Consider the following 11,231-nt stretch of genomic DNA (forward strand, 5'->3'; position numbering starts at 1 on the left):
GCATTATAAGATGATCTCTCACTAAATTATCAAGAAGTGTTCTCCCTGAGTATGCACCGTTGCAAAAGTTCTTCGTGCTGAGACACCACGTGATGATCGGGTGTGATAGGCTCTACGTTCAAATACAACGGGTGCAAAACAGTTGCGCACGCAGAATACTCAGGTTAAACTTGACGAGCCTAGCATATGCAGATATGGCCTCGGAACACGGAGACCGAAAGGTCGAGCGTGAATCATATAGTAGATATGATCAACATAATGATGTTCACCGATGAAACTACTCCATCTCACGTGATGATCGGATATGGTTTAGTTGATTTGGATCACGTGATCACTTAGAGGATTAGAGGGATGTCTATCTAAGTGGGAGTTCTTAAGTAATATGATTAAATTGAACTTAAATTTATCATGAACTTAGTCCTGGTAGTATTTTGCAAATCATGTTGTAGATCAATAGCTCGCGCTGTTGCTTCCCTGTGTTTATTTTGATATGTTCCTAGAGAAAATTGTGTTGGAAAAATGTTAGTAGCAATGTTGCGGATTTGATCTGTGATCTGAGGTTAAATCCTCATTGCTGCACAGAAGAATTATGTCCTTAATGCACCGCTAGGTGACAGACCTATTGCAGGAGCAAATGCAGACGTTATGAACGTTTGGCTAGCTCAATATGATGACTACTTGATAGTTTAAGTGCACCATGCTTAACGGCTTAGAATCGGGAATTCAAAGATGTTTTGAACATCATGGACCATATGAGATGTTCCAGTAATTGAAGTTAGTATTTCAAGCAAATACCCGAGTTGAAGAGATATGAAGTCTCCAACAAAGTTCTATAGCTAAAAGATGGAGGAGAATCGCTCAACTAGTGAGCATGTGCTCAGATTGTCTGGGTACTTCAATCGCTTGAATCAAGTGGGAGTTAATCTTCCAGATAAAATAGTGATTGACAGAATTCTCTAGTCACCATCACCAAGTTAGTAGAACTTCGTGATGAACTATAGTATGCAAAGGATGATGAAAATGATTCCCGAGCTCTTCGTGATGTTGAAATCAACGAAGGTAGAAATCAAGAAAGAGCATCAAGTGTTGATGGTTGACAAGATCACTATTTTCAAGAAAAGGGCAAAGGGAAAGAAAGGGAACTTCAAGTAGATTGACAAGCAAGTTGTCACTCCCACGAAGAAGCCCAAAGCTGAACCAAAGCCTGAAACTGAGTGCTTACACTGCAAAGGAAATGGTCACTGGAAGCGGAACTACCCTAAATATTTGGTGGATAAGAAGGATGGCAAAGTAAAAAAAAAGGGTATATTTGATATACAGGTGTTTGATGTGTGCTTTACTAGTGTTTATAGCAACCCCTCAGTATTTGATACTTGTTCAGTTACTCAAAACGGGAGTTGCAGAATAAACAGAGACTAGTTAAGGGTGAAGTGACGATGTATGTTGGAAGTGGTTCCAAGATTGATATGATCATCGTCGCACACTCCCTATACTTTCGGGATTAGTGTTGAACCTGAATAAGTGTTATTTGGTGTTTGCGTTGAGCATGAATATGATTTGATCATGTTCATTGTAATACGGTTATTCATTTAAGTAAGAGAATAAATTGTTGTTCTGTTTACATGAATGAAACCTTATATGGTTACACACCCAATGAAAATAGTTCGTTGGATCTCGATCATAGTGATACACATAATCATAATATTGAAACCAAAAGATGCAAAGTTAATAATGATAAGTGCAACTTGTTTGTAGCACTGCCGTTTAGGTCATATTGGTGTAAAGCGCATGAAGAAACTCCATACTGATGGGTTTTTTGAATCACTTGATTATGAATCAGTTGATGCTTGCGAACCATGCCTCTTAGGCAAGATGACTAAGACTCTGTTCTTCGGAACAATGGAGCGAGCAATAGATTTGTTGAAAATCATACATACTGATGTATGTAGTCCGATGAATATTGAGGCTCTCGACAGGTATCATTATTTTCTGATCTTCACAGATGATTTGAGCAGATATGAGTATATCTACTTGATGAAACATAAGTCTGAAACATTTGAAAAGTTCAAAGAATTTCAGAGTGAAGTGAAAAATCATCGTAACAAGAAAATAAAGTTTCTACGATCTGATCGTAGAGAAGAGTATTTGAGTTACGAGTTTGGCCTTCAGTTAAAAACAATGTGAAATAGTTTCACTACTTATGCCACCTAGAACACCACAATATAATGGTGTGTCTGAACGTCATAACCGTACTTTATTAGATATGGTGCGATCTATGATGTGTCTTACCGATCTACCACTATCGTTTTGGGGTTATGCATTAGAGACAGCTGCATTCACGTTAAATAGGGCACCATCAAAATCCGTTGAGACGACGCCTTATGAACTGTGGTTTAGCAAGAAACCAAAGTTGTCGTTTCTTAAATTTGGGGTTGCGATGCTTATATGAAAAAGTTTCATCCTGATAAGCTCAAACTCAAATCGGAGAAGTGCGTCTTCATAGGATATCCAAAGGAAACTATTGGATACACCTTCTATCACAGATCCGAAAGGCAAGACTTTTGTTGCTAAATTCGGAAACTTTCTGGAGAAGGAGTTTCTCTCGAAAGAAGTGAGTGGGAGGAAAGTAGAACTTGACGAGGTAACTGTACCTGCTCCCTTACTGGAAAGTAGTTCATCACAGAAAACTGTTTCAGTGACATCTACACCAGTCAGTGAGGAAGCCAATGATAATGATCATGAAACTTCAGATCAAGATACTACTGAACTTCGTAGATCAACCAGAGTAAGATCCGCACCAGAGTGGTACGGTAATCCTGTTCTGGAGGTCATGCTACTAGATCATGATGAACCTACGAACTATGAAGAAGCGATGGTGAGCCCAGATTCCGCAAAGTGGCTAGAAGCCATGAAATCTGAGATATGATCCATGTATGAGAACAAAGTGTAGACTTTGATTGACTTGCCCGATGATCGGTGAGTCATTAAGAATAAATGGATCTTCAAGAGGAAGACAGACGTTGATAGAAGTGTTACTATCTACAAAGCTAGACTTGTCGAAAAAGGTTTTTGACAAAGTTCAAGGTGTTGAATACGATGAGATTTTCTTGCTCGTATCGATGCTTAAAAGTCTGTCCGAATCATGTTAGCAATTGCCGCATTTTATGAAATCTGGCAAATGGATAAACAAAACTGCATTCCTTAATGGATTTATTAAAGAAAAGTTGTATATGATGCAACCAGAAGGTTTTGTCAATCCAAAGGGAGCTAACAAAGTGTGCAAGCTCCAGCGATCCATTTATGAACTGGTGTAAGCCTCTCAGAGTTGGAATAAACGTTTTGATAGTGTGATCAAAGCATTTGGTTTTATACAGACTTTTGGAGAAGCCTGTATTTACAAGAAAGTGAGTGGGAGCTCTGTAGCATTTCTGATATTATATGTGGATGACATATTATTGATTGGAAATGATATAGAATTTCTGGATAGCATAAAGGGATACTTGAATAAAAGTTTTTCAAGAAAAGACCTCAGTAAAAGCTACTTATATATTGAGAATCAAGATCTATATAGATAGATGAAGACGCTTGATAAGATTTTTTCAATGAATACATACCTTGATAAATTTTTGAAATAGTTCAAAATGGAACAATCAAAGAAGGAGTTCTTGCCTGTGTTGCAAGGTGTTAAGTTGAGTAAGACTCAAAGCCCGACCACGGCAGAAAATAGAAAGAGAATGAAAGTCATTCCCTATGCCTCAGTCATAGGTTCTATAAAGTATGCCATGCTGTATACCAGATCTATTGTATGCCATACTACTGAGTTTGGCAAGGGAGTACAATAGTGATCTAGGAGTAGATCACTGGAGAGCGGTCAAAATTGTCCTTAGTGGAATAAGGATATGTTTCTCGATTATGGAAAAAGGTTCGTCGTAAAAGGGTACGCCGATGCAAGTTTGACACTAATCTAGATGACTCTAAGTCTTGATCTAGATACATATTGAAAGTGGGAGCAATTAGCTAGAGTAGCTCCGTGCAGAGCATTGTAGACATAGAATTCGCAAAATACTTACGGATCTGTATATGACATACCCGTTGACTAAGATTCTCTCACGAGCAAAACATGATCACACCTTAGTACTCTTTGGGTGTTAATCACATAGCGATGTGAACTATGGGTGTTAATCACATGGTGATATGAACTATTGCTGTTAAATCACATGGCGATGTGAACTAGATTATTGACTCTAGTGCAAGTGGGAGACTGAAGGAAATATGCCCTAGAGGCAATAATAAAGTTATTATTTATTTCCTTATAATCATGATAAATGTTTATTATTCATGCTAGAATTGTATTTTCCGGAAACATAATACATGTGTGAATACATAGACAAACAGAGTGTCACTAGTATGCCTCTACTTGACTAGCTCGTTAATCAAAGATGGTTATGTTTCCTAACCATGAACAATGAGTTGTTATTTGATTAACGAGGTCACATCATTAGTAGAATGATCTGATTGACATGACCCATTCCATTAGCTTAGCACCTGATCGTTTAGTATGTTGCTATTGCTTTCTTCATGACTTATACATGTTCCTACGACTATGAGATTATGCAACTCCCGTTTACCGGAGGAACACTTTGGGTACTACCAAACGTCACAACGTAAATGGGTGATTATAAAGGAGTACTACAGGTGTCTCCAATGGTTGATGTTGGGTTGGCGTATTTCGAGATTAGGATTTGTCACTCCGATTGTCGGAGAGGTATCTCTGGGCCCTCTCGGTAATGCACATCACATAAGCCTTGCAAGCACTGCAACTAATATGTTAGTTGTGAGATGATGTATTACGGAACGAGTAAAGAGACTTGCCGGTAACGAGATTGAACTAGGTATTGGATACCGACGATCAAATCTCGGGCAAGTAACATACCGATGACAAAGGGAACAACGTATGTTGTTATGCGGTCTGACCGATAAAGATCTTCGTAGAATATGTAGGAGCCAATATGGGCATCCAGGTCCCGCTATTGGTTATTGACCGGAGACATGTCTCGGTCATGTCTACATTGTTCTCGAACCCGTAGGGTCCGCACGCTTAAGGTTACGATGACAGTTATATTATGAGTTTATGCATTTTGATGTACCGAAGGAGATCGGAGTCCCGGATGAGATCGGGGACATGACGAGGAGTCTCGAAATGGTCGAGACGTAAAGATCGATATATTGGACGACTATATTCGGACATCGGAAAGGTTCCGAGTGATTCGGGTATTTTTCGGAGTACCGGGTAGTTACGGGAGAAGTAATGGGCCTTGATGGGCTTTAGTGGGAAGAGGAAAAAGGCTGCTGCGCCCCCCCTCCCCTTTGGTCCGAATTGGACTAGGGAAAAGGGGGCCGGCCACCTCTCCTTCTCCGCCTATTCCTTCTCCCTTCCTCCCCTCTTGGTGGACTCCTACTAGGACTTGGAGTCCTAGTAGGACTCCCTATCCTGGCCGCACCTTTGCCTTGGCCGGCCTCCTCCTCCTCCATCCTTTATATACGGAGGCAGGGGCACCTCTAAACACACAAGTTGACACAAGTTGATCCACGTGATCGATTCCTTAGCCGTGTGCGGTGCCCCCTGCCACCATATTCCTCGATAATACTGTAGCGGAGTTTAGGCGAAGCCCTGCTGCTGTAGTTCATCAAGATCGTCACCACGCCGTCGTGCTGACGAAACTCTTCCCCGACACTTTGCTGGATCGGAGTCCGGGGATCGTCATCGAGCTGAACGTGTGCTCGAACTCGGAGGTGCCGTAGTTTCGGTGCTTGATCGGTTGGATCGTGAAGACGTACGACTACTTCCTCTACGTCGTGTCATTGCTTCCGCAGTCGGTCTGCGTTGGGTACGTAGACAACACTCTCCTCTCGTTGCTATGCATCACATGATCCTGTGTGCGCGTAGGAAATTTTTTTTGAAATTACTTCGAAACCCAACAGTAGCATCATGGTGCATGAGTGCACCGTAAAAGTTCATACTAAAGTGCTGTTATTCCTCCCTAAGGTCATGCCGTCAAGAACTGTAAATTTCTTTGGAAAAAAAGATAGAGCTACAATGCTATTTTTTGATAAAATCGGACTGCCCTAGATGGAATTCTAGGAGCTTTACTACATTGTAGTTGATCCGGATATCTTGGTAGCCAAGGCCCTACGCACTCCCCCACCTTCGATCACTTTTCGTCGCAAGCTTTCTCCCGCCGAAAGTAACCGTTGGACCATGTTGTGTGAGAGGCTTGGTTGTGTTAGCCTCTCTAATGACACATACACGGTCTCATGGCGCCTCACAACTTCTCGCCAAATCGGCAAACTGATGTACGCCCAATTTATGAAGGGTCCTTCGCTGGACGTGGCTAGGGTCCTTTGGAAAGCTAGCTTTGTTGCCTATCAAAATTTTCTTGTGGCCAATGTTTAGAATATACTTCTGACCTCTAACAATGTAGCCAATCGTAACAGGCACTCTGATGGGAATTGCGTGATTTGTGCTATTCTAGAAGATGCTGACCAGACGGCCTTCAGATGCAATTAGCCCGCTTCATGCGGAGTGCCGTTAGGGAAGCCGCGGGCACGAGCTGGAACGCTTCGTCGAGTGCTGAGCTTCTTACGATCATCGTCTCAGCTCTGTGTGGGTCGATTCCGGGCACGATATGACATTGTGTTGGGGCATTTCTGTGGGCTCTTTGGCATATCCGCAACAAAATTACTATCAAGGCCATTTTCCTGGCTCACCCGGTCCTTTCAAATGCATTCTCTTCTTTTAGCAATGGGCATCATTGGGGAAGAATGGGGACACTGAGGACATGCAGCGGGCACTGAACAAGCTACACCACATCCATAGCATCGCCGGTACTCCGTTCAGAGCCTGCGTGCTCTTGTTGGGCGTTCCTAGTCTTGTAATCCTCTAGAATTATCTTTAACTTGATTGAACTCCCTTGGTATGTTTTAGGTTTGTGTTGGGCTTCATGTACTTTGCTTATTTTGGGCTTTATTAATTGAATCCGGACACTGTTTGCGTTTTCGTTCTAAAAAAATGTTACTTGGATGTAAAAGAAATTTTCTCTATTTTTGGTTAATAATTATATCTTCTGTTTTCTCTACCAGCTTAGAACATGAAATTTCCAATAAGAAATTCAAACTCATGAGGAATTGCATGGTGTCACATTGCATGTTATGCACACCTCTTCAAAACTAATCACACCAGTGCTCATCATCGGAAAGATCTGCGTTAATTAAGGGCCTATTCAATCCATAATATTAAAAAAAGTATGAAAATGAAAAAAAAGCAAAATTTTAAGATGTGCAAATGATTCCTACTAAATGGTCGAATTCACACTGAATTATAGATTATTTGATTATAACATATGAAAAAAATATTTTCAATACATACTACTCAACGAACAAAGAAAATATTAGGAAGAAAATGTATAGGACTCAATCCTACAAAACCAGCAGACCCATATAGCAAAAATCCCTAATTATTCTGATCTTAAAATTTCATTATGAAATCTTTCGACTCGTAGAGGTCCTAAGTACATACTCCTATGTATTATTGTTGGAGCTGATGCATATATTTTCTGATCTCCCTCATGGAAGTATTGAACTTTTCATATTTTTCTAATATTTCAAGGACCAAAGATTTTATGATGGAATACTAAGATGAAGAAGATTGAAGTATTGAAAAGAAAATATTAAAATAATTATGAAGCTATTAAATTAAAATAACTTAAAATTATCTATGAACACTCACGAAAAATACGGAAAGTGAACAAATTCGGTTACACTCTATATTTAACCTTATGTGGATTATGAGTGCCCCTTCATGTGTGAGCGATTTTATTTTCTGTATTAGGTTTGTGATTTTCTTCTTTGCTTTTTTTCTTTTTTGGCAGTTCTTTTTTTTTTTGCAAAAGAAGTACAGAAGACTTGCATCATGTTGATTATATATTTATTGAAAAAGTGTGATGTGTACAAGCTATCTTACACGCCCAAAGGCCAGGAAGATATAAACTTCACAGGTTGATTTCTAATTTTCTTTTTTCCTGCTTACTAAGCTTTCCTCGTTAGCGAAAACCACCATCCAGTTTGTTCTTAGACACCAAATATAGAGTTGGGCGGATAATTGAAGGATAAACGTGTTTTCAGAATTTTTGGTTACTATCATAACTAATGCTCCCCATGCCATTCAGCTTATGGGAAAATAATGAATGCCTACCAACCTTTTCTGCTTGCATTAATAATGCTTTTAGGCCATAGCCCTTTATATACACCACTGCATCTTCCTCCAGCAGATTACAACCTTTGCATGTCCATTTTATATCTTATAAGATGTTGATAGAACTTTTCTTAGTGTTGGTAGCACTAGCTTCGAAAATCAAATGGGTGACGGTCACAAATACATATTGAGTAGAGAATGAGAGAAGAAACAACAGAATGTTAGAACCAGTGGGAACAGAAGACATCGGGAGCAGCGTTGGAGACACGGGACAAAGAGTCCGAAGGCAAATATGTATTTGTCGATCTTCACGAGAGTACAATGTTAGGTGGCTAAAACCTTGCCATTTGAAGAAAGCTCGTTGAGGTACCCTGCTACATGGTAATTTGGATTGATCATCAGAGTGGTAATCTGAAAAACAGATAATGGATGTTTATCATATCCTAATTTTTTTTCTTTAATCTAGAAAAAAATAGATTTCAAAATGGAGAGCTGAAACAGATGTTTTAAACTCATGGCTCGCAACATGACTTGTTGAATCTTCATGGATCCAATCACTGTTTGTATGTTTACATATTGGATCTTTTTGGGTTTGTGTGTCTAAGGGTTCCTGAGTCACACTCCCCCAAGTAGGCATTCTGCGGTTGTGGATCTGGAATATTTATCTCATAATTTTTTTAGGGCAATTTATACGTCATAACTACATGATTCATTAGGGCGAGTGGGCGTGTAGGTGATTCAGTCGCGACGAGCGGACGAGCGATCGGATTGCGATAATGAGCCGGCGACCTAGTTGCACTATAGGGTCTATTTGGCGCAAAAGGCGCTAACGTGGAGCTCCCACCAGGGCATGCAACTCACACCTAGCAGCGAACGCTCTTTGAAGTAGGATTGCTCATGTAAAGGTTCTCTCAACCGGGTTTGTGAAAATTTCAGAACCTTCCTGTTGGGTTTTTTCCTCTTCTGGTTTTTTGTCAAGGTTTTTACTGGTATATTTCTTATTTTCCTGTTTTCATTTTCCTTTTTATTTTTGAAATTCATTTACATTTTTAAATTCATGAAAAAAAATTCAAGTTCATGAACATTTTTTCAAAGGATAAATATATTAAAATTTATGTTTTTTAAAATTCGTGAACTTTTCTCTTCATGAACCTTTCCAATTCATATTTTGTTTCAAACTTATGAACATTTTTTAGTTCATGAACATTTTTCGAATTTCCGAATTTTTAAAAGTACTGAAGTATTTTCAAATTCACGGACTTATTTAAATCCATGAATATTTATTCGAAGTACAAATATACAATCTATAAAGAACCAGAGAGTCGTTTTGTTTTCTTCTAAACCAGTAGCTGCTAGTTTTTGCTGAAACTGCAGCGAGCGAGCCGGGCCATCGGCCCAGCTGTGCGCGCGCGGAAGGCCCTAACGAGGACCTCCCTTAGATTGATGTAAAAAAAAGATTCTCAAAAAAAAGATTGATGTTAAAAAAAGAAAAAGAAAGAAAAAGGAGCTCCCTTCTAAACATCGCTCCAGCAACCCGTCAAAAAAAAAAACATCGCTCCAGCACGCAGGGCAGGGCATGCTCGCGCCGCATCTCGCCCTTGTGCTCCCGTGCGACTGCTGCCTCCGTTGCGCCGCCCAAGTCGAGGAGCGCCGGGACCGATTCGCGCTCCCTCCCCTCGGCCTCGGCAGTCAGCTGCCGCCTCCGGCCCCTGCCTCCGCTGCGCCGCCAAAGCCGAGGAGCGCCCACTCCGACTCCTCGCTCAGCTACTCTGCGCACCGCTGCTGCTGCTCGCCTCGCCGACTCGTAATTTCCTGGACTGTGAGTGAGACACTAGGTAATTTCTGAACTTGTGCATTTTTTATTTTTTGCGGGAATTCTGAATCTGTGCATTGAAGCTAGATTCAGTTGAAATACAGATGCATATGTATTGAATTGAACTCGAATCGATGCGTTTTGTTACCACTTATCAATTTCATTTCATGCTGTAGAAATAGAAGATGAAGAGGATTTTTTTTGTCGGTGCCCGCAGCGGGAGTGTCTACACTCTATTGCTTCAACTCAGTGGAGTCAGGGAGTGTATTTGCAAGTATTGATGATAATGATATTTGATATCGTTTTCAGTCCTATAGGTCTCGTTGTAGTGGTAAGTTTTCAGATTTGTATCAATGATAATTACTTCACTTGATGCTTATGCCTTTTCTTATGAAATTATACCGTTGATGTCTTGAAGGTGTTGGTTCTTCTTCTACAGTTGATCAGGTCATGGGACACACAGATGAAGCAAACAATTGTTTCGGTACACTTTTGTATCTCCGTTTTTTTATTTGTAGAATTTGTCATGTTTTTATATTTTGTTGGATGTTAAGCATTGAGTTTAAGTTCTAGATTTATTGTGCAATTGGGCCATATTCTGTATGTGTTTTTGCATGCGGTATTTTTTGTACTCCCTCCGTTCCTAAATATTTGTCTTTCTAAAAATTTCAACAAGTGACTACATACGAAGCAAAATGAGTGAATCCACACTCTAAAATATGTCTATATAGATCCGTATGTGGTAGTCCATTGGAAGTCTCTAAAAAGATAAATATTAGAAACGGAGGGAGTAGTAGTTATGAGGTGGTTTTGGGGTAGTTATAGGCGCTGCTGATTCATGTGCTCACAATGTCTAAAGTCGCCTAAGGTTGACTTAAGGTGCCTTACGGACGACCTTATGGCCACATTGGTGACGCCCTTACAGTCGATCTCCTCAACGTGTAAATTAGTCTAAGGTCCACCTTTTGAGAGTTATGGCCGACGTACATTGCAGACGCCCTAATGGGATATAAGCTGGTGTAAAACTGAAAACTAGCACATGCTAAATTGCTAATAATAACAGTAAAAAAATAGTCCATCTTTACGGTAGCAGATCAATGATTACCTGAACAATCAAATTCCAATTGCTTACCTGTAGCAATTTGCAGGCTAGATTAAGTCTGTCAA

The 11,231-nt window shown here is 40.1% G+C and overlaps 1 long non-coding RNA gene across 1 annotated transcript; it reads left to right on the top strand.

Moving 5' to 3' along the window:
* The first annotated feature begins 5,827 nt into the window (after positions 1–5,827).
* On the top strand, positions 5,828–6,982 carry LOC123117093 (uncharacterized). Its single transcript, XR_006457292.1, has 2 exons — positions 5,828–5,888; positions 6,496–6,982. It is a non-coding gene; the product is annotated as an uncharacterized lncRNA (long non-coding RNA).
* Positions 6,983–11,231: the final 4,249 nt, after the last annotated feature.

This window comes from Triticum aestivum, chromosome 5B (genome assembly GCF_018294505.1).
Source record: "Triticum aestivum cultivar Chinese Spring chromosome 5B, IWGSC CS RefSeq v2.1, whole genome shotgun sequence".
NCBI lineage: Eukaryota > Viridiplantae > Streptophyta > Magnoliopsida > Poales > Poaceae > Triticum > Triticum aestivum.